The 19720-nt window shown below is 35.3% G+C and overlaps 1 long non-coding RNA gene across 1 annotated transcript; it reads left to right on the top strand.

Moving 5' to 3' along the window:
• The first annotated feature begins 70 nt into the window (after window positions 1–70).
• LOC110478227 (uncharacterized) lies at window positions 71–19434 on the top strand. Its single transcript, XR_002466726.3, has 3 exons — window positions 71–106; window positions 18930–18987; window positions 19386–19434. It is a non-coding gene; the product is annotated as an uncharacterized LOC110478227 (long non-coding RNA).
• Window positions 19435–19720: the final 286 nt, after the last annotated feature.

Genomic DNA, 19720 nt, shown 5'->3' with positions numbered 1-19720 from the left:
AAATAGTAAGTAATTTTTTCTCTCATTTCTTGTGTTTAGTTAAGAAGATTTATGTTAAAATCTTTGTCTGCCTCCTAAACCTTGCATCTCTGGATTTTCACTTAAGGTAAGATCTGACAGATGAACAGAAACATTTTTCATATTTTTATTTCAGAGTAAAACTATAAAACATGTAAAGATGTGGACTAGAAGTGGGTATAAACAGAAAAAGACAAGGAGATTTGAGATGATCACTTTCAAAGATCAAGAGGATTTCCCTGAAAAACCCATTTTCTGAGACAATTTAAAAATATATTAGCAAAAACAAGGGCAAAACTATCCGAGAGTACAGCCAGTCATCAGTATTTGCTACAGTAACATTGCTGTTCGCATATTTTCAGATAAATAATTTCCTGCTTAGTAGTTTGTGGATTTCAAAGATCAAGACATTACAAGTCTTCTTTTTTTTTATTTGCCATTTTTCTCCCACCTCCCCTCTAGTAAGTTGCAAATTAATAGTATGAACATCTTCCATTTGCTCCTTTTTATATTGCCATCATCATTTTTGTTTTTTTCCTTTTGTTTTTGGATGCCGTCTTTGATTCTCATTTCCTCCATCTTGATATAATAGCATATGGAAAAGTTATATGAAAAATATTCTTTCTTAACAGGTAGCCACTTTAGAACAGCAACTTCCAGCATGTAAGTCATAAAAAAATGCTATCAGAGACCAACTCTATCCTATGCTGTATGAGGAGAGGCTGAGATCACTTGATCTGTTCAGCCTGGAGAAGGGGAGACTGAGAGGAGACCTCATTGAGGTCTTCAGCATCCTCACATAGAAGAGCTAAAGAACAGGCACTGATCTCTTCTCTGCGGTGACCAGAGACAGGACCCAAGGGAATGGCCTGAAGCCATTCAGGGGCAGTTTAGGTTGGATATCAGGAAAAAGTTCTTCACCCAGAGGGTGGTTGGGCACTGGAACAGCTCCCCAGGGAAGTGGTCACAGCACATAAGTGACCATTGTCAGAGTTCATGATGCCTGTAAACAATGTTCTCAGGCTCATGGTGTCACTCTTGGGGCTGTCCTCTGCAGGGGCAGGAGCTGTACACAGTGACCCTTGTGGGACCCTTCCAACTCAGCATATTCTATGATTCTATGCACTCACCTTGACGCAAAAATTAGAATTCATGATGGAATTTAAAACATATCCAGATTCTCTAATTCTCTAGAGCCTCTATCCTGTGAGTAGGAAATAGGTTTCAACTTTAATAGTTGAAACAATATTGTAGGGCTTTTTCTCTATATACTGTACATATGAAATGCTTGAAACCCCAAGTTTGTGTTAATAATTAGTTAAAAACACTCACAGTAAAAGCCATAAGCTAGGCCTCTTCCAAAATTTCAGTTGAAATACTGGTTAAAAATAAATGGAATAAAAATAGGGAAATGAAATCATGCTCCATGAGGATGTCTTTTTGCGTTATGTGCTATCCCATCTCACAGGCAGTTAAAAAGTCAAAGAGTATGGCTAATTCCTTGCAGTAATAAAAAGTCTAAGGAAGCAGATGTTCTGATGCCACTTGTCAAAAACATGAAGAATCTATATTTTGGATAAAAGCCCATGAAAAAGACATGGGTTTAGCAACATGAAAGGATAAAAACTAACATGTCCTTCATGAAGAATGTCACCATTATTCATTAATACTAATAGAAACCAAAGTCATTCTTTGCACAATTCCTAGCTAAAATATGTATATTCTGCCTATTGGTAGCATCATACTGGTTGTGTGTTACCTCAGACTACTCTGATTGACTGACATGTTTCAGGCTAACTCCTTATGATTTTATTTATTAACATACTTGAATATTACTTTGTTCTTTCTGTGATGGAAACTCTTGCAAACTCCCTATGGATTATTATGACTAAGTCTGATTGGTTTGTCCTGAAACGAAAGGACTGAATAATTAATTTGAAATCAGTGAGAATTATTGCATGCTGAAAAAAAAAAAATCCAAGTAACTTAAATCTTAATTTCTGGGATGAATTAAAGTTTTGGATGTGAAATAATGGTATGGTAGAGATATTGTGTCCAGATGAATTAAGGAGAAAAGACCTTTATTGCTTTTTATGCGGTTGTGGTTAGTATAGTTTCAGTTTTACTTGGACAAATTTGTTCCCTTATGTTCTACAGATTTCAAACAAATCAAAGCAAAATGTCTAGACAATATTTTACTTTTAGTTCTGGAATAAGACACAAGTGAGGCAAGATCCCTGCCCAGGGATATGCAATTAAGAAAAATTTTAATAATAAATTTGCTGTTAAAAAGTAAGAACTGCAATCAAATTCAGGACTAATGCATGACAGAATAAATAATTACATTTTCATCATAGATAAAACAAATTTCTTATGTTTTTGTGGATCTATTTAAATTTTGGGAACAGGAAATGTTAACATGAGTGTTAGTCCAGAAGATGACACACCATTGCCTTGCCATATTCAACAAGGTGCAACTTATTAGAAAAGTCACATATAGCAAATGCTTATATATTTTACTGCCCATCAAATACTGGGTAAGGGAGAAGAGTGATTAATGAACAGTGCAGAGTTAACAATTTCCAGAGAAAAGAGGCAGTGTGCTGGTAAAGAGACCATAGTGATAGAGGACCCAATTCCACTGCTGCTTAGTGAGTCTAATGTTGCCCCTGGAAATGCAGATTTATGACTAAAATTTAAATGAAACAGCCATTGTTGGCTCTGACTAGGTATAAAGCACTGAACAAATGGAAGATTAAAAACTACGACAAATACTCTTTATGTTACAAAATGTCTTTTAAATAAAAAAAGCTGGCAAAAATACACTAGTGTAGAATGGAAACATCAAGAGAAATGTTATTTTTATAGTGATTTACTGGAAAATTCCTTGAAGAAAAACAATTCCTTTGCATAGAACATTTGATGCTAATGCCACAAGAATTTTCTTCACTATGGAGTTTCCATTGAGGTAATTCTCTAAAATGTTTCATTTCAGTTACAATGTAGACAACTCAAATGTGGCAAAGGAGATTATTTCAATTTTATTAATAACTCTAAATAATACTCAGAGAACAGGAAAGATAAATCTTAGGGCTAAGCAAATGTTAATGCAGTGAAAGACATTCAAGGCAGAAAATAGTGTGAGGTAGGATGCCAAAGACTAATACTTCCCAGGGTGATTATTCTTTAAGCAGATGGTGCATAGAGGACTAGACTGGTTTTTGTGGCACAGTAGGTATCACACAGCACATGTTGCTCTAAGAATAATGAAGATATTTGCCATCCCCAAAATTAAGGGGAAAATGCATCATGCTATAACTAATGAGCTGTCTGAGTTATTTTTGACTCAGTTTATTAAGAAAAGATTGGAGCAAACCACAGCAATAAATCTCTAGGACACATACATCCCAGACTGATTTGCATTCAAGGTCATGACAAAGTTCAGCAAAAATGCAGATCTGAGCAGAACAACTCTTCATGTATTGTGGATTGCTGTGTTTCTTTTCATTTTAGGCAGCTCTAAAGAATAATGATGATGATCATGGTGAATAAGATGTTAGGGACAGTATGTACTTGTGCATGTTTGTCTTTCAGTGTTTGTCACATGGCCACTTGTAGATTTCTGGCTAGAGTGGGAAACATCCAACACCGAACTCCACAAGTTTATTTAAAAGCCCTCCAAATTAGTTGTTGAGTCAGAAAGAATACTTTTTCTGAGGAGATATGCATCCTGCTTGATTTTATTCACCCAACAAAAATGCCTCACACAGAACTATCTTCCTGTTATGAATGAAAAAGAAAAATTATTTGAAGTTATAGTTTAGGACCTGGGAGTTCATCATGTATCTGACTCTGGTATATGTCATCACTAGATCCAAACTCCATTTCAGTGATCTGATTTCTGTGGCAAAACCAAAGTACTTAAAATACACTTCAACTCGTCTAGGATCTTAACTTTCTCCATTAATTTTATGTGGACATAAGTATGCCACCTTAGTAATTTTATTTAGGTTTTAAAGTTAATCTATTAGACAGTTAGATACCCTCTGAGCAGTAGTTATCCATATTGCAAATCTGGATTATTTAATTTATGTGTGATTTTAGATGGCACTATTTTATATCGTTTTATAGTTCAATCAGGGGATAAATGGGAGCAATGTAGATATACTAAAAAGTAAAAATTGAAATATGCCAAGTCTTCAGTGAAAGCTAGAGTAAATTTCAGGGTTTATTGAGGTAAACTGGCTTATTTTTTAACATGCAAACCCTAGTTTTTTCTCTGTGGCTAATAATTAATTTGCTTTGCTCTCTGGAGTTCATCAGTGTGGTCCCCATCAGCTTAGTGATGCTGCTTCTGTTGTGTAATAACTGCACTGTGTCTTCTTTGCTTCTATTTTATTTTTATGCCTGGCAATATGTAGCCTTTGCATTCCTGAGATTGTGTTCCTTAGATAACAAGATTGCAGTGCATGAGAAAATTATTCTTCCTGAGTAAGAGAATAATTTCCTATATATAGGGAGAAACAGTACTACAGAGAGACCACTGATCTGATAATTACTGTATATTTTTATAGGAATATGAATATATTCCTGCTTGTGAAGGAATCTCAGGAGTCATGCTCATTATTGCTACCACTACCAAAAGCTTCTGGAAGAAAACCAAATAATTAAAACATCAATCACCAATGAAATCTCTAGTCATCTAGTCTCTGCACTAGAGAACACTGACTAAAAGATGAGGTGATATCAATTTAATTAATTTCAAAAATACTCCTATAAAAATGGAATGAAAAAACATGAAATTGAAGCAAAAAGAATTATATGTTTTGACATTTTTTGAAACAGGGAATAGAGATGGATGGATTCTTTTTTATTCAAAATTATTAATAAAAAAAAGGAAAAAAATGGTGGACAATTAAAAAGAATGAAAAGCTTTTTTTGTCAGTTGTTTTGTTTCTATTCAATTAAAATTAAAGTCCTTACATTTATCATGTAGAGTAAATCCTAAAGGCAGTTTCATTTAATTTCTTCAACAGGTTTCACTTTCAGAGAAAATTCTTACAAATCTTGTGAGTCTGTCTTTCTGCAGTGTTGAAAAGATATAATGTGAACAAAGGCAGACGAGGATGTGGTCTGTCAAATGAATCTGTTTCTGAAGTGTTCCTGTGCCTCTGTAAAATTGCATTTTTCACATAGGCTGATTATACAGTTAACATATGAAACATTTTCCTGCCAGTGGTATTTTGCTGAAATAAAAATTCCCCAGGAAAACAATGCTTTTTGCAGGAAATTTCCATTTAGTCCTAGGTCAGGTCAACTTTAATCTCCCTATTGCCCGAGTCTTTGTTCTTTCTTCTTTCTTCTTTTATATTTGTTGCATTATATAAAAACCAGAGGGCCCAGAGGCACCACAGAACATCTGCCTAATTATGTTTTGCCTCCATATTTGGACAAGTGGGACTGGTTGCTGCCATCATCGGAGGTTGGTTTCCCTGGACAGGAAATCCACACATGAGGATTGCTCAGGAGTGTGCGGTGCTGGAACCCCTGATGAACCGAATGTTGTGCTGTGATTAACAAGGCTTCACCCTCAGCAGCCTTGCAACCCTTCCCTTTCCATATCTACCTTTCAGAGAAGGGAAAGAGGTGCTGATGATTACTTTGCTACCTCATATCAGCATGGTCTTGTGCAGCTTATATATTACTTTCTTGGGTAGAAAGAGCAGTGAATGTAGCTGAGGACAGCTTGTGCTAGCAAGTGCAGGGTCTTTGCCACCCAGTCTTCATTGCTATTATCTCTGCTAGAGTGTGTCAGTGTCTTTGGTAGTTATGTGCTGAATTTCTCCTTAACCATAATAATCTCATTTGTGTTTGGCATATTTTAGTAGTTAGAGTGACTCAAAATTTTCTGTCTCTTTTTCTTCCTTCCTTCTCTACCAGCAATGTAAATGAGTTTTCTATAGAAAGTAGGATACCTAGGCTGGCTATGTGATTTTTGTATTTCACTACAGACTTACTACAGACTCACTAATAAGTCTTCTGGAAACTACAGCAGCAACCTTAAGCACTTATAAAACAAGTTGGACTGAAGGTGCCACTGTACAGAGTCAAGTTGGAAGTCTTAACATGTGCAGGTTGGATAAACTGCTCAGGAATATTTCAGAGCTGACTGTATTTTGATTTTTGCAGCTGTAACAACCTAACCACCAGCCTGTTATAATGCTGCAACATACTACTCACTCTATGTGAGCTGAAACAATCCCTTATTGCATAGTAAGGGTGAACAATGGCCTTTGGAAGTGTGAATTGGAAGCAGTATTAGATGAAGTAATTTCATTTCCCTTTGTTTTGCAAATATTTTTACCATTACTAGCCTGAACTACTCAGGCTATATTTTTTTTTCCATGTATTTTATGTCAACTGAAATTTAAAGTGTGTAGAATTAGACACATTGGACCAAAGACTTGAAGTTTTACTGATACTGTCATTCATTCCTCACTGTTCTCTATTTCAGCAGAAGAGAACAGAACAGTTGTAATTGTTAGACTTACTTAATAATTTAAGTACCTCACAGAAATGAGACTGGGTAAAGGTGAATATGATAAAAAAACAGTTAAAAAAAAATAAGCCCCAAACACTCTACTGCTTCTTTGAGGTGACTGAACACTAGAAGTGTACAATTTTTAGCAACAAAAGCTTCTAGACATCTTGCTGCTTTTGTGAAATTCTCAAGTTGCCTTGGTTTAAGTTATTTAGCACTTTTCTCCCAAATAAACCCACTTAGAATGCAGATGCTCCTGCTTCCACATATGTACATGTATCCATACTTAAGTAATGATTAATAATTACTATTATATATATATAAGTGGAACGGATATCTAAGTAATTTTTATAAACAAGTTTATAACAAAATCCTTCTCATGTGGGAAAGAGTTGCATGGCAATGAAAGAAACAACTCAGTATAGTGCTATTCTCTTTCTCTCCAATGTTTTTCAACAGGATCAGTGCAGTTAAATACCAAAGGCTTCAGATAGGCTGATAAATAGGGAAATATATGGCTCACAAATATAATAGCTAAGATTATGTGTGCTAATCCTAAATTTAGGCTTATATATGAGCACTCTTTAATCATTCTCCAGATAGTTCCTTCTGTGGTCCTTGATGTGGTCATGCCTAAGTAAAAAGAAATTACTTCCATTAACACCCAGGTGTTATTCAATAAATATTCAAAGTGTAGCTGCTTTTTTTTTTTGGATCTAGGCATGAAGATGGGCTGGTAAATGCAAGGGAAATATGCAAGAAATGAGGTTTGTAAGCATAAGAGATTTATTTGCATCCTTAATTTGACAAAAAAAGGAGTAGAGAGAAAAAGATGAAGAAAAAGAGAGAGAACATAAGAATGAGCAAAGAACTAGGAAATGCTTGAGGCTGGAGGAGAGGATTTTGAGGTGAGAAGATGAGCCTTCAAATTTCTTATGGGAGAATTTGCTTTTAATTCTTTAAGGGATAGAAAGGAAGAAAGTAAAGCATGTTGTGTAGACTAGAAAAGTACTATCATTTTACCACTTTTCTCTTTCTAAAAAAATAGCTATAGTCATTACAGTGTTATAAAAGGAAGCAGAATAAAGGGATAGTTTGGGCAGTGAATCAAAGGTGACAAGAGGCAGCTAGGAACAGAGATATCGTATTGTCAACAGGAACAATGGAAGTACCAAAAGTAAAGGGTTTTGACTCAACTTCAAAGCAGAGCCACTAAAAATAATTTTTTAGTGAATAGTATGCATGCCTGAAGTTTTAGAATGATTCCATTTATTAACTTAATGACCTCATTTAAGGTATTATATTTTCTTTTCTTCCTTTTTCTTTTTTTTTTTTTTTTGTGCAGTATGTATCTAGTGATTAAAATAAATGTATTGTACATATGTATTATTATGTCACAAGTCTCATGTCAGTTAACTCAAACCCACTCTTCATTCAGGTTACTAAGTTTTCTACTTTGATAAAATTGATAAAATAAAAAAAGAGACCTCTGTTAAATCCTTATTTAGTTTTTCAGTCTTAGGGTGGAAAATATGGAGTAAGCTGTAAGTGGTGGTGCTTTCTGCATCATCTGTATTCAAAATGCAGAATGCTGGCTGTCCTTCAGACCTGATTTGTTTCCAGGGAAAGTCAGAATATCATAACAGAGTTCCTATTATTCTGAGGTTTTATGATCAGTTTTCGCCTGATTTGTTTACAGCTTTTTTTTTTTTTAAACTTATTTCATGTGTGTAACTGATAGTATTTGTAGACTGCAGATTGTCTTATGAATTAGACTAAGGTCCTTCAAGGTTATAAACTGCCTAAAATAGCAACACAATTTCACTCCTGTGCTGTGTTTCAGAGAAAGGAAGAAATACTGCTGCTGTCATGGCTGCTGAATTTAGTGCTGCCAGCAGCTCTGAAAGCCTCTGCAGGAAACAGCAAGTCAGTAGCAAGTGTAAGACAGAATATACATTTTCAAAGCAAGTCCACTAGTAGCAAACTGTGAACACACAGTGCAAGACAGCCAAAAGGGTGTTATATCATGAATCACATCAAAATAAATAATTTTGAAAGGCATCAGTAATAGATGACTGTGATGAAACAGTAAGGTAGGGAATGGCAATTTCAAGTAATAGCAGGTGCAGTAAATTAAACTGGAAATGAGGGACTCTTAAAATATTATAATTGGCTTCAATATCAGATGAGGGCTGCACTCTGAATGTTCAGCTTGAAGACAAAATGAAATCTATGAAAAATAGATATGAAGAACTGTAACTTTTTTGCTAGATGGAGGATGGGAAGGATTGAAACACACTGTGCTTTATAGGAGTTTTTTTCAGCTATGGTTAAGGCTGTAAGTAACTGATAACAGGTGATCTAACTCAGCATGGAGAAACCCTAACCCAGTTCTAGGAGAATTTTGGTAATTTTTTTATACATACATTGAATTCAGGAGTGGATTTTTAATAATCTGTTGCACAGTATATCACCAGCTGCTATCAATATGGAAATTCAATTAATCCTAACACATTTGGAATAGTTACAGTAATGTTGTAGCTGCTGTAAGAACTCAGTTGGACACAGGGCATTTTCTTCTCCAGCTGTCTCTCTTCCAATACTCAAGGCTGCGGTACAGATGGAATTACAGCCAGACCAGGCTTGGCTGTGCTCTTGCAGAGCTTCTTGGCTACTTGTGCCACAGGGAGGAGCTCTGCAAAAAGCCATGTTGAGGAGGTGTTGGCACCAGTATCTCAGTGGGGAACCACATTTGCTTCAAGCCCTGGGTCATGACTGTGAGATGAGAGACTATCCTGAAAAGAAGGTGCTTAGAAATCAGGGCTGCTCTGGTGTGATACAACCTGAGTGGTGCTGGGAAAGGGAACCTTCAGGCTGTGTGTTTCCCAGAGAATTGTTACAGAAGGAAAGCTGTGCCTCTTAGCTGTCTGTAGTAAGAGCTAGCTTCACATCTGACTTCTGACTTACATGTATTGAAGGTAGTTTGTATGCTTCCTTAAATCACAGCTTACAAGGAACTCAGCCACTTTCCTCAAAGCTCCCCGTATCAGAAGGGCCAACATTTGCCCCCAGATTTGCCATATCAAGTTGATACCCATGTACAAAATTTTTTGCCTGAAAGTAAGATGCTGAACAAAACACAACTGGGAAAACAGAATAGCATGCAGTGAATGTTGCCAACCCTGATACTAAAATAATCTGTGTCTCAATAGCAAACACATGATAGATATGTTCTAGTGAAAGGTATTTGTGCAATACATCACATACATTTATACTTTAATGGGGAGACTGTTATGACTAACACATATTGTATATGGTCTTTCAAGGCCAAAAGATATGTACTGAGCAAATAAGGTAGATTTATAGTTTAATAGCCCTTTTTGAGGACATATAACAAGATAAATTTGAAAAATGCAAACTGCACTCTCTCCAGATCAGTAACTGTAAGAAACAAAATGTTTCAGTTCAGAGGATATTTCTCTTATTTATATAAAATCCATAACCTTAGCTGTTACTGTGAAAAAGTATCAGTGCAGAAATCTTTAGTACGTTAGTAGTATTTCATAAATCACCAGGTAAATGGAATATTTCAGCTTCTGGAAAGTTCAAATGTTGCCACTAAGAAAAAAACTCCATTGCATAACAAGTTACTGTGCTCTAATTAAAACTATTAAAAAAAAACATTTTTGAAGATCAGTATACAATGGGAATGTATTACTGAAGTGCTGTGGTATGAGAAATGAGGAATTGTTCAGGTCTATCACAAACTTTGATAAGGAATTGGAATTTTTAACAATTTTTAAAGTTGAATTGCAGTTTTTGACATTTTGCATCCAGACATTTTAGAAATTTTCTTTTGCACTGGTATTACTGTTATTTTATTATAAAGCAGAATTCCATGTAAAGATGGAGCTTTACTGTTCTAGAATTTCTACTGTGTTAAAGTAAGAGTAAAGTGCAGCTGTCAATTTATAGCCTTTAGTTTCAGGTGGGTAAAAGCTGTGAAAATTTATCTGCAACTTTGTGATTGATTGCTTGAGTCCAAAGCACGTATTTGTTAGACTAAGAACTAAATACGTGTGTGATATGGTAGTTCAGGGAGTTAAGAGGGAATAGGTATTATTTCTATCCAAAATAGTTTTTCAGAACACTCAAAATAATGCATGTAAGAAAGAAAAAAAAACCCATCTTCTTAAGTTTTGTTTTCTGTGCCATATCTCTAGTTTATTTGCACAATTATAAAGCTCTTTCCATCACATTTATTAAGAATTAATAGAAACAGAGACTGAAATCACAGTATTCAACAGGCACAGAATTGGTCAGGTTGGAAGAGACCACAGTGGGGTGATCTGGTCCAACCTGTCTTCTCAGTCAGGGTCTTCCTAGAACACATGGCACAAGATTGATTCCAGAGGGTTTGTGAAAGAGATTTAGTATTCCACGAGCTGGGAGTTCCTTTCTCTGTGGTAGTATCTTTAGTTATTTCTGAACCAATGTGAAAAATTGGCAACACGACAGTGTATTACAGATATTTGAGGGGGTATGTCACCTTCTGATCCTTCCTCTAATTTCTAGGCCAAGTGAAAACTAATTTTAGTTCTGAAGTCAAGGGAAGTCTACAATACAGTGGGGAATTTGAATTCCATCTTTAATCAAACCAACCAGCAGGGACAGGTAATGGAAGCATCAGCAGAAGTTTTGGTGCAGGCTGGGAAGGAGAATGTTTCCACACGCTTCTCTTGGCCATCCCACAGTGAGGTGGAACAGGTTGGTCTATTCCTGCTGACATCCCACCCCCTGCCCACGGTGCAGCCGTGCCTGGACAGCGGGGTGGCAGCAGCAGGTGTAAATCTGGCGATGGACAAACAGCCCACGGTGTCTGCCCTGCCCCCTGGGAATCACAGCAGTCTCCAAGTGCCATCCTACTAAACTGACTCATGTTATTGCAAACCCTGAGCCTAGTAACAGGAGTAGCTGTGGGGTTTTCTTGTCCATATAATTTACACTTGTAAACAGTTTTTAATATGTTTTTTCTTTATGCCTTGTTTATTCAATGCTAAATGGCAGTAAAATTCTTCCTAAACGTGTTTGAAATTGCACGTTTATGAGGATATATCTCAAAGTTTTCTCTTTAATTAAAGCCCTTAGAGTCTTTGTTAAGTCTGCATTTATTTTCCAGTTGTGTAGGTGTGTATGCATGTGTTTTCTTTAAATTGTATTTGTGCAACCTCATTTCTTCAGTGAAAGATTTTGAAGCAATAAAATGTTGCAAGTGTTACCATAGCAATAAAGATCTTAGAGTATCAAAAATAGTATCTTGTTAAATCCCACTCTAGGGCTGGTAATCCTGCAGTTCCAACATCACTGTCCTTTACTCAGTGAATTTTCTGGTTTTTCTTCGAAATATGGAATGAGTATGACATATATGCTAGTCATATATGAAATGCACATGTCCATTAGCAAAGGTATTTTGCACGAGAGTGAAATGTGACTGGTTGAGAGAATAAAATAAAGCATCATTCTAAGTCCTAGGAAAGATACCGGATGTGGCAGTTTTCTAATTTATGCTACAGGAATTTAAGAATAAATATATTAAGGCCAAATTAATTACGTAGCTGTTAAATTAGTAGAAGAGAAAGGAGCATGTTAGCAAAATCTTATGATCCCTGCATGCCAGTTGTAAGTGTATGGAATTATTATAATTGAAATCTTCCAACAGTGAATATATTCAAGTAGGAAGGTTTGCACGAATCCATTTGAACATTCAACCATTGATATTGCATAAAAAGGGGTTTGTAACACTGCAGAGATGTTATGCATGTATATACCTGATTCCTTAGCATTAATAGCGACAGAATATTACAGTGAGACAAAAGTCTGTTGTGCACAATTATATACCTCCTTTTGATAAATCAACCCCTTGTTGCAAAAACTTATTTCCAAATGTTGGACTCAACATTTGAAATTTGTGAATTAAATTTTGTATCAAAATATAATTAAAGGACTCCTAGTGCTCCAAGTCAACCTGCATATGCTGAAATTTGATTTGAGGTCTTATGTATTGTGTAGAAATCAATGTACATGAGTTGAATGTTGTGCCATAGTAAAAAATGTGTTATATTCACAGTAGGAAAAAAATTTATTTACATTCTGATTTATTTTTTTTACTTTAAATGTTATATATTGAAAAATTTTCAGTTTCCTCAGTATATTTTTGACTTGTGCATAAATCTCCAAATAGTGAGGTTTCTGAGGCTGCCCACTGTTTTCCTTTCCTTGCAAGCCAAATCACCTTTTCTATACTGAAATGTCAATGTTTTTATGTTTAACATCAGGTTAAGGAAAAATCAACTTTCTCAGATCTCTTCTTTCCCCATGCATTTCTGTCTCCAAGTGGTTTTTGAAGGTCACCTTTTCATGTTTCCTCAGGTGCTTTGTAACACAACTGTGAAAGCAATGTTGTGGTTTCATTCATAATGCATATCTCAGGTATTTTACTCCTTTCCTGTGGACAAAATTAAGGATAAAAGATTTTGGATTCTGTGAGGAGGCTTGGCATGACTTACAGACCTTTTTCATTTAATCTGCAGGTGTTTGCTTTGGAAGGCAATTAGGCATCACTATTCTTTTGAAGTTTCCCATACATTAATATCCCCATGTATCTCCTTTTTTTTTTTTTAAATATCTTTCATAACATAAAGATCAATATTGAAAAGGTAGTGGCTTCTCACATCCCTTTGGATTTGTGATGATTTATCAAATATAAATGATTAACATAATGGAGTCTGAGAGCTATACTAAACACTTTTTTTTGTATGCAGTTACATTGCTATTTAGTACTTCCTTGTGGGATAGGTGTTTATAGAGTTTATTAGAATTATTTACTATATTAACCTTTGCCAAATACCATAATATTGGTATAGCTTTTCCTGAAAGAACAGAACTGAGTTGCCAGTGCCACAGCTCTTTCCACTGTGGCAATTGGCCGTGCTTTAAACACCTGCTGAAGTCCCATTGGATAATCAATGCTGAGTCTGAAAGTCCACATGTTGAAATAACATCGACTTCTGTAACAATGCTTCAGTAGGAATTGCAATCTATAGTTGTGTACCATGATGCTGCATCTCATCACAACAGTATCTCAGGAATCGGAGTTTATATCCAGAAAAGATATCATAATGTATTAAATATACTTTGTGGTGCCTACAAAAGAAATTAATTGTCAGATAGCTGGGTTGCATCATTAGTTCTTCTATTTATCAGTAATAATGTATCATTTGCAAATATTTACTAGCTTCTTATTCAGCACAGGTGCACCATCATTATGATAAACTTATGGATGTCTTTAGAAGTGTTACTAGAGTAATGTATTATCTATGTAGTTATACAAAAAACATTTTTTCCAATTGAAACAATTTTTATATATGAATCAGAAGTTATCTATAAATATCAGAGCTAATAATTTCTTATTAGTTGCAAGTAAATTACCAATGTATCAGAGCAGTGTTAAAAATTACAAATATTTCAATCAATAAAAAATTAGTTTTTATGTTGCTGATGAGCTATACACATTTTTTTCTGTATAGGATATCAGGTATCTCAAAATATCTCCTTTTTTGTTGTTGTTGTTTTAATAAGAGGAATAAAAAATACCTGTGGCATAGAACATGTCAATTTTGGGCAATATCTTTGTACATTCATAGAACTTTATATTTTTACTAATAAATCAATAGTAATTTTTATAGTAAGAACTGATTAAATAGGAACAGGACTGAGATAATGCATATTTATTAATATACTCATGATTTTTTTTTTTTTTTGTTTAGAAGTAAGAAAACTGCTTTAGAATTTGGATATGCCAGGACTGCTTTTCTGTATCACTCATTTGGCCTTCTCTGTGCCTTCTTTGGTAGCTGAATATTAGCTTGAAAAGATATGTACTGGTATATGTTTCAAGTGATCTGGTGTTCCTTTTGAATTCCACATTGATTAAGCCTTCCTCGTTATTTGCAATGTGAAGTGTCTTGCTGACAGGTTATGAAAATGCGTGCTGGAAAGGAAACATAATGACATTGAATAGATTGATTGCTCTAAATCATATGGACCATGCAAGGTTTGTTTACAAACCCTCAGAAGGAAGATACTGTGGTTTTCCCTCTGCAGACTGATATCAAAAGAACTCCATGATGCTCCTATTGTGCTGCAGGATATGATTTGGTTATGTTATTGGATCTTTTAGTGTGTTTGATAAGAAGTGAAAGTGAAATACCAGGAACATGCATATAATGTTGTACTTACAGTGTTTTGTAATTTTTCCTTAATTAGCTTCAGGGCAAAATCACTGTGCTTTTGAAAAAGCCCCAGAAGATTTTAATTTTGCTAAAATAATATCTAAACAATTGTTATGTGATGGCACTAGAAATGGGGAATATACCTTATTCCCTTTGCATGTAATTTCTGTTAATTTTTAAAAAAATATCTTCATTCAGTTGTTGCTTCTAAATAAGATTTCAAAATATACCCTATTGTTAGATTCTTTAATGTCCAGTATATTGCACTCCAAGGATCCCATTGCAGTCAAAAAGAGGGACTACTCTCTGTTTCAGACAGCTATGCCTCCATTAGGTTGTTCTCCCAAATTCTCCAGAAAACACCCCCTGGAAACAATAGGTTTTTCCACTAGGAGCAGTTTTTTTTCCCCCCAAGAGATAATACTAAGTTCTGAATTACAAGGACACTAGAAATCAGAAATCAGCAATTTTCCAAGGATACTTCATTATAATTTTTTCATTCATTGCACTTTATTTCAGGAAAAATGTGAATTTTCAATAACTCCTCCAGATAGATATTCAATTTACTATTACATGCATATACTTGTATTGAAAGAAGAGCTAAAGATTTGCTTCTACAAAGACTTTCTGTTCATGGTAAGTGATGCACTAGGAAAGTAGGTTAAAAATATGTTGCTAGGAGACAGAAAAGGATCCTAGCAACTGCTTCTGAAAATGAAAATTGTATGTCTGTGTAAGGATGGAGATTCAACCCACAGCAATCCAGTTAGCTAATATTGTTTTCTTAAAGAGGATTAATTATATTGCCTCAATCTCTGCTATTTTATTAGTAAAAGAGTATTTCTTATTTAGAATAATGTTCTTTTTTGTCCATTATAGTATCTTAGAACGTACTGGTAACATTCTCAGTATTTAGCTGGACCAGAATTGTAAGCTTTTGCGATCCATGTTCCTCATTTATATGCAGGACTCACCAGTTAGAAAGATGCTCATTAACCTGTGGCTTTATGCAATCAATACTCTAACAGCGTATTTGTTTTATTGATTTTTTGTTGTTATATTCAGATATTTAACACCTCAGGGAGAAAGTATGCAATTATGTTCCCAAATAATTTTTAGGAAAAGAAATAATAAAGGATTTTTGAAATATATATAGCCTTCTCTTCTTTCAGCACTAGTATCACGTCCTTCCTGTACTTTCATTTTTCTGTCTTCTTTTCTCACTTGCTGTCATTTTCCACAATAGTTCACCTCGTAGCATTTGTACCTTTGCTTTTCTGTTAAATGTTTTCTCCCTTCCTCTTGCATTTCTTACACAGTCATCCTTACCTTCTCTTCTCTCTCTTACTTCTCCCTCTTCCCTGATCCACACAGTTATATTTATTTTCCCTAATGAACCTTTGCTTTGGAAAATAGGCCATTAGTTGCAGGACACCGTGATGCTACAACTCATTCCAGCATTGCTAACTACCTTCAAGGCAGAGGGCTTTTATTGGTGAAACCAGCCAGAATGGTACAGAAAAGTCCTTTTTATCTTCAGTGTGTGCTAATGCTGTGCAAGCTCAGGACCACTTGATCTACACTCACGTGATTTTTCTACCTTAAATATAAGATAAGCTTAAATATGCACACTTAATTACACTTATAGTCACAGATAGCATATCATCCTAAATTTGTGTGTGTGTTCTTACACATGTGTGTGTAAGGCTGTCTTGATCTTTGCCTCAATGTCAAGATAAATTCTGATAAAAGAGTACCATAAAATAGGTCAACATGCAGAGCAGCTGTAGGTTCCAGCATGTGTTATTCTTCTGTATTATACACTTGAGTCAGTCTTGCAGCAATAAAAGAGTTAAGTGTGTAAAAAACCCAGAGAGTCATTGTGATATGACATGCTGTGCCCTGCAGATGAAGGCCAGTTAAGAAGTAGGGTATCAGAAGGAGATTTAGACATCAAAAAGGGCAGAAATGAGGGATGATAGGTGAAGAAAAGGAAATCAGATTTGTACTGTACTTTAGCTGTACTTTCTACAGCTGTACTTTCTACAGCTATCTTGAGTAAAATACCTATGCATATAGGCAAATATTGCTGAGGAGTAGCTTTGGAGAAATTGTGATTCATAAAATAGAAGATGGTAGAAATCACTGGAAAGAAGACAGCAATTCCTGAACTAGGAATCATATCCAAGGCTACTGTAGCATCCTGAGTACCTCCCTTTAGAAAAACTAGTTTCTCTTCTATGCTAATTTCATGGGTCACTGGAGAAACAGATCCATTTTATACCTGTGTTTGGTTTTTTGTTTGTTTTTAAGACTTTCTTCAACACTCCTTTCTTCTGTGGCAGAACTAAAGCTATGCTATGTGCACTGCAAACACAAGAAATGTACCTGGCTTCAGTGTCTGTTAGACCAATCCATTGCCAGCCTTGTGCAGTGTGGAGATTCTGCATGGACTCATTCAATAAAGGCTAACTCTGACTAGAAAAAATTATGTACAGTAGTTGGTAAGATAATAATGGGCATTGTCCCTTTAAGGGAACACACCTGTTTTAAAGTGACTAAGAGTGTAATCCTCGTAAATACAGTGGAAACCTCAATAAGTTAAGAAATACCAAAAAATCATCAGCCTTGTGTCAGGGTTCTTGATTAATAAGAAATTGAATCTCTCAACCTGCTGAATACAGAGTTTAAGTTTGATGAAATTAGATCTCTGTGAGCTGATGTCCCTTTTAAGTCAAATAAAAGCTTCATTGCAGGAGTTAGTTTGATGATCTTACTCAGATCCTCAAAATATTTTGTTTTGCATTACTAAACCACTTAATTGTTTATCAGAAGTTCGTGAAAGTGTTGATTCACAATATATTATGTTAGGATGAAACAACGCTATTAAAAATGGTGCTAGCACAGAATAAATTCCACATATTTTGGTTTTCTTTTACTTCATTGAAAACAAAGACTGATCACATTAGATTTCTCCTTTTATATATAGACATGTATTTGAGAGCATGGGGAATGCAGTGGGGGAGGTGGATGAATTGGGAATTAGAGATGATTTCTCTATTTTCCACTTTGTGTAGTTCCACATCTTGTTATTTCCTGCAGTATTGTAATATGGCTTATTGAAAGAAATACCTTGCATTTTATATATTCCAGGGTATATTTTATGAGGACCTTGACAAAAAATTGGCTGTCATGAATAATTTCTCTGTGAATGTCAGTCACCTGAGTCCCTAAGCACGGCTGAACACACAATATGTTTAATGAAACTTTAACAGACCCAAAAATTTTGTTGACGTGAGCAAATGTTTATGATTAAATTAAGGATTGTTTCCAGTCCAAAGCCCAGCAAAAACAGTCCTAACGGCTCCAGCACACTAAGAAGGATTAAAGAAATGTGTGCTAAAGCTGACAGTGATGACTGATCAAAACTTCAGTCTTTTTAGCCCTAAGGTAACTGGGTCAGATTTCATCAATGTAAGCCCTAAGGTATAAAATAGAAATTGGACTTGCATGGTGATGCAAGCTGGCTATGAAATTAGGAGGCCTTGGCTCACAAAATATGAAAAGTTGGCATACTCAATGGAAATGATGTTCAAAGCAGTTCACAGTAAGAATGAGGAAAACAGCTTGTGCCGCTTTGGAAGAATAAACAGCAGTTCTTTTTTTGCAGTACTTATATTTCACACATTGATATTAATTTTGTGGCTTTTCCTAATATTTATTAAAGTAGAAATAAAAATAGAAATCCTTTGAAGTTTCTAAATGTTTAGAAATTGTCTATTATGAAGCATCTGTATGTAAAATATAAAAGGTATTTTTTTTTTGTGAAGAAATAATCATTTAGGAAAAGATCCAAGTAGCTAAATATAATATTATAATTTTTTCCGGAAAAAAATATAATAAGAAAACTAGCACTTGAAAGCAATATCAGCAAATCATGAATAAACACATTTTCTTTTTGATACAGGTTTTTGTTGTTACATTTGTTACTGCACAAGAGAAGTTTCTTCTGAGGAGACAGGAAGCCAATTTATTGTATCTCAAAAGCATAACAATTAATTCTTCACATTAAATCCTAGGTTTTCAACTCAGCAAGAGGATCAGAATTTGAAATACATCGGGAGGAAGCATTACCTGGTGAGAATATCTGAGCTGTAAGCACACTATGTTAGTTCTAATTTTACTTTTCTTTTCAGAATAGAAAAAGGAATAGAATATCTCCTCTTGGGATATGGCAGGGATCTCTAAAAGAGCACTGGTTAAAAAAAAGCCCAATATCTTACCTCCTTCCCCATGCTCTGGATGTCAGCCCAGGAGCCCCAGTGCTTAGCAGAATCATCAGCATAATCAGCTGTCACAGTTCAGCAAAATACCCATCCCAAGTCACTGTGCTACAGCTCCTGCTCAGGAACATTGGGGTCCCAAGGGCCAACACTTAACCCTGCAGGCAACCAGGTAAAACTCTGAGTGGTACATGTGGAAGGAATAAGGCTTTCCTCAGCAATGTATGTGAAAGTCATCTTTTTCTTTTTCAGGTGCTCTGCTAGAGGCCCTCTAAAGACCGCAAGTACAAAGGATGCATGATGCACTGTTGAGTAAGTGGGCTGTGACATTTTGTTTCTTCTGAACTCTTTCAACATGATGTGAACTGCCAACTTTTTTTCCATCTTCATTTTCACCTGTTGATCTTTGGAGTAAAAAGCCAAATTAAGGCTGTTTAGTTCGTTTGTGTCTCTAAAGAGGGGGAAAAGGATGACAAAGGATGCTAATTTAGAAAGACACAAGTGAAAAGTGATGATGAGAAACTGTCACAAACCCAATATGAAATAAAACATGCCTTCAAAGCAGTGATGGGCCAGTGAATTACACT

Source organism: Lonchura striata, chromosome 4 (assembly GCF_046129695.1).
Source record: "Lonchura striata isolate bLonStr1 chromosome 4, bLonStr1.mat, whole genome shotgun sequence".
NCBI lineage: Eukaryota > Metazoa > Chordata > Aves > Passeriformes > Estrildidae > Lonchura > Lonchura striata.
The sequence above is the reverse complement of the archived record's forward strand: the minus strand, read 5'-3'. Positions and strand labels throughout refer to the sequence as shown.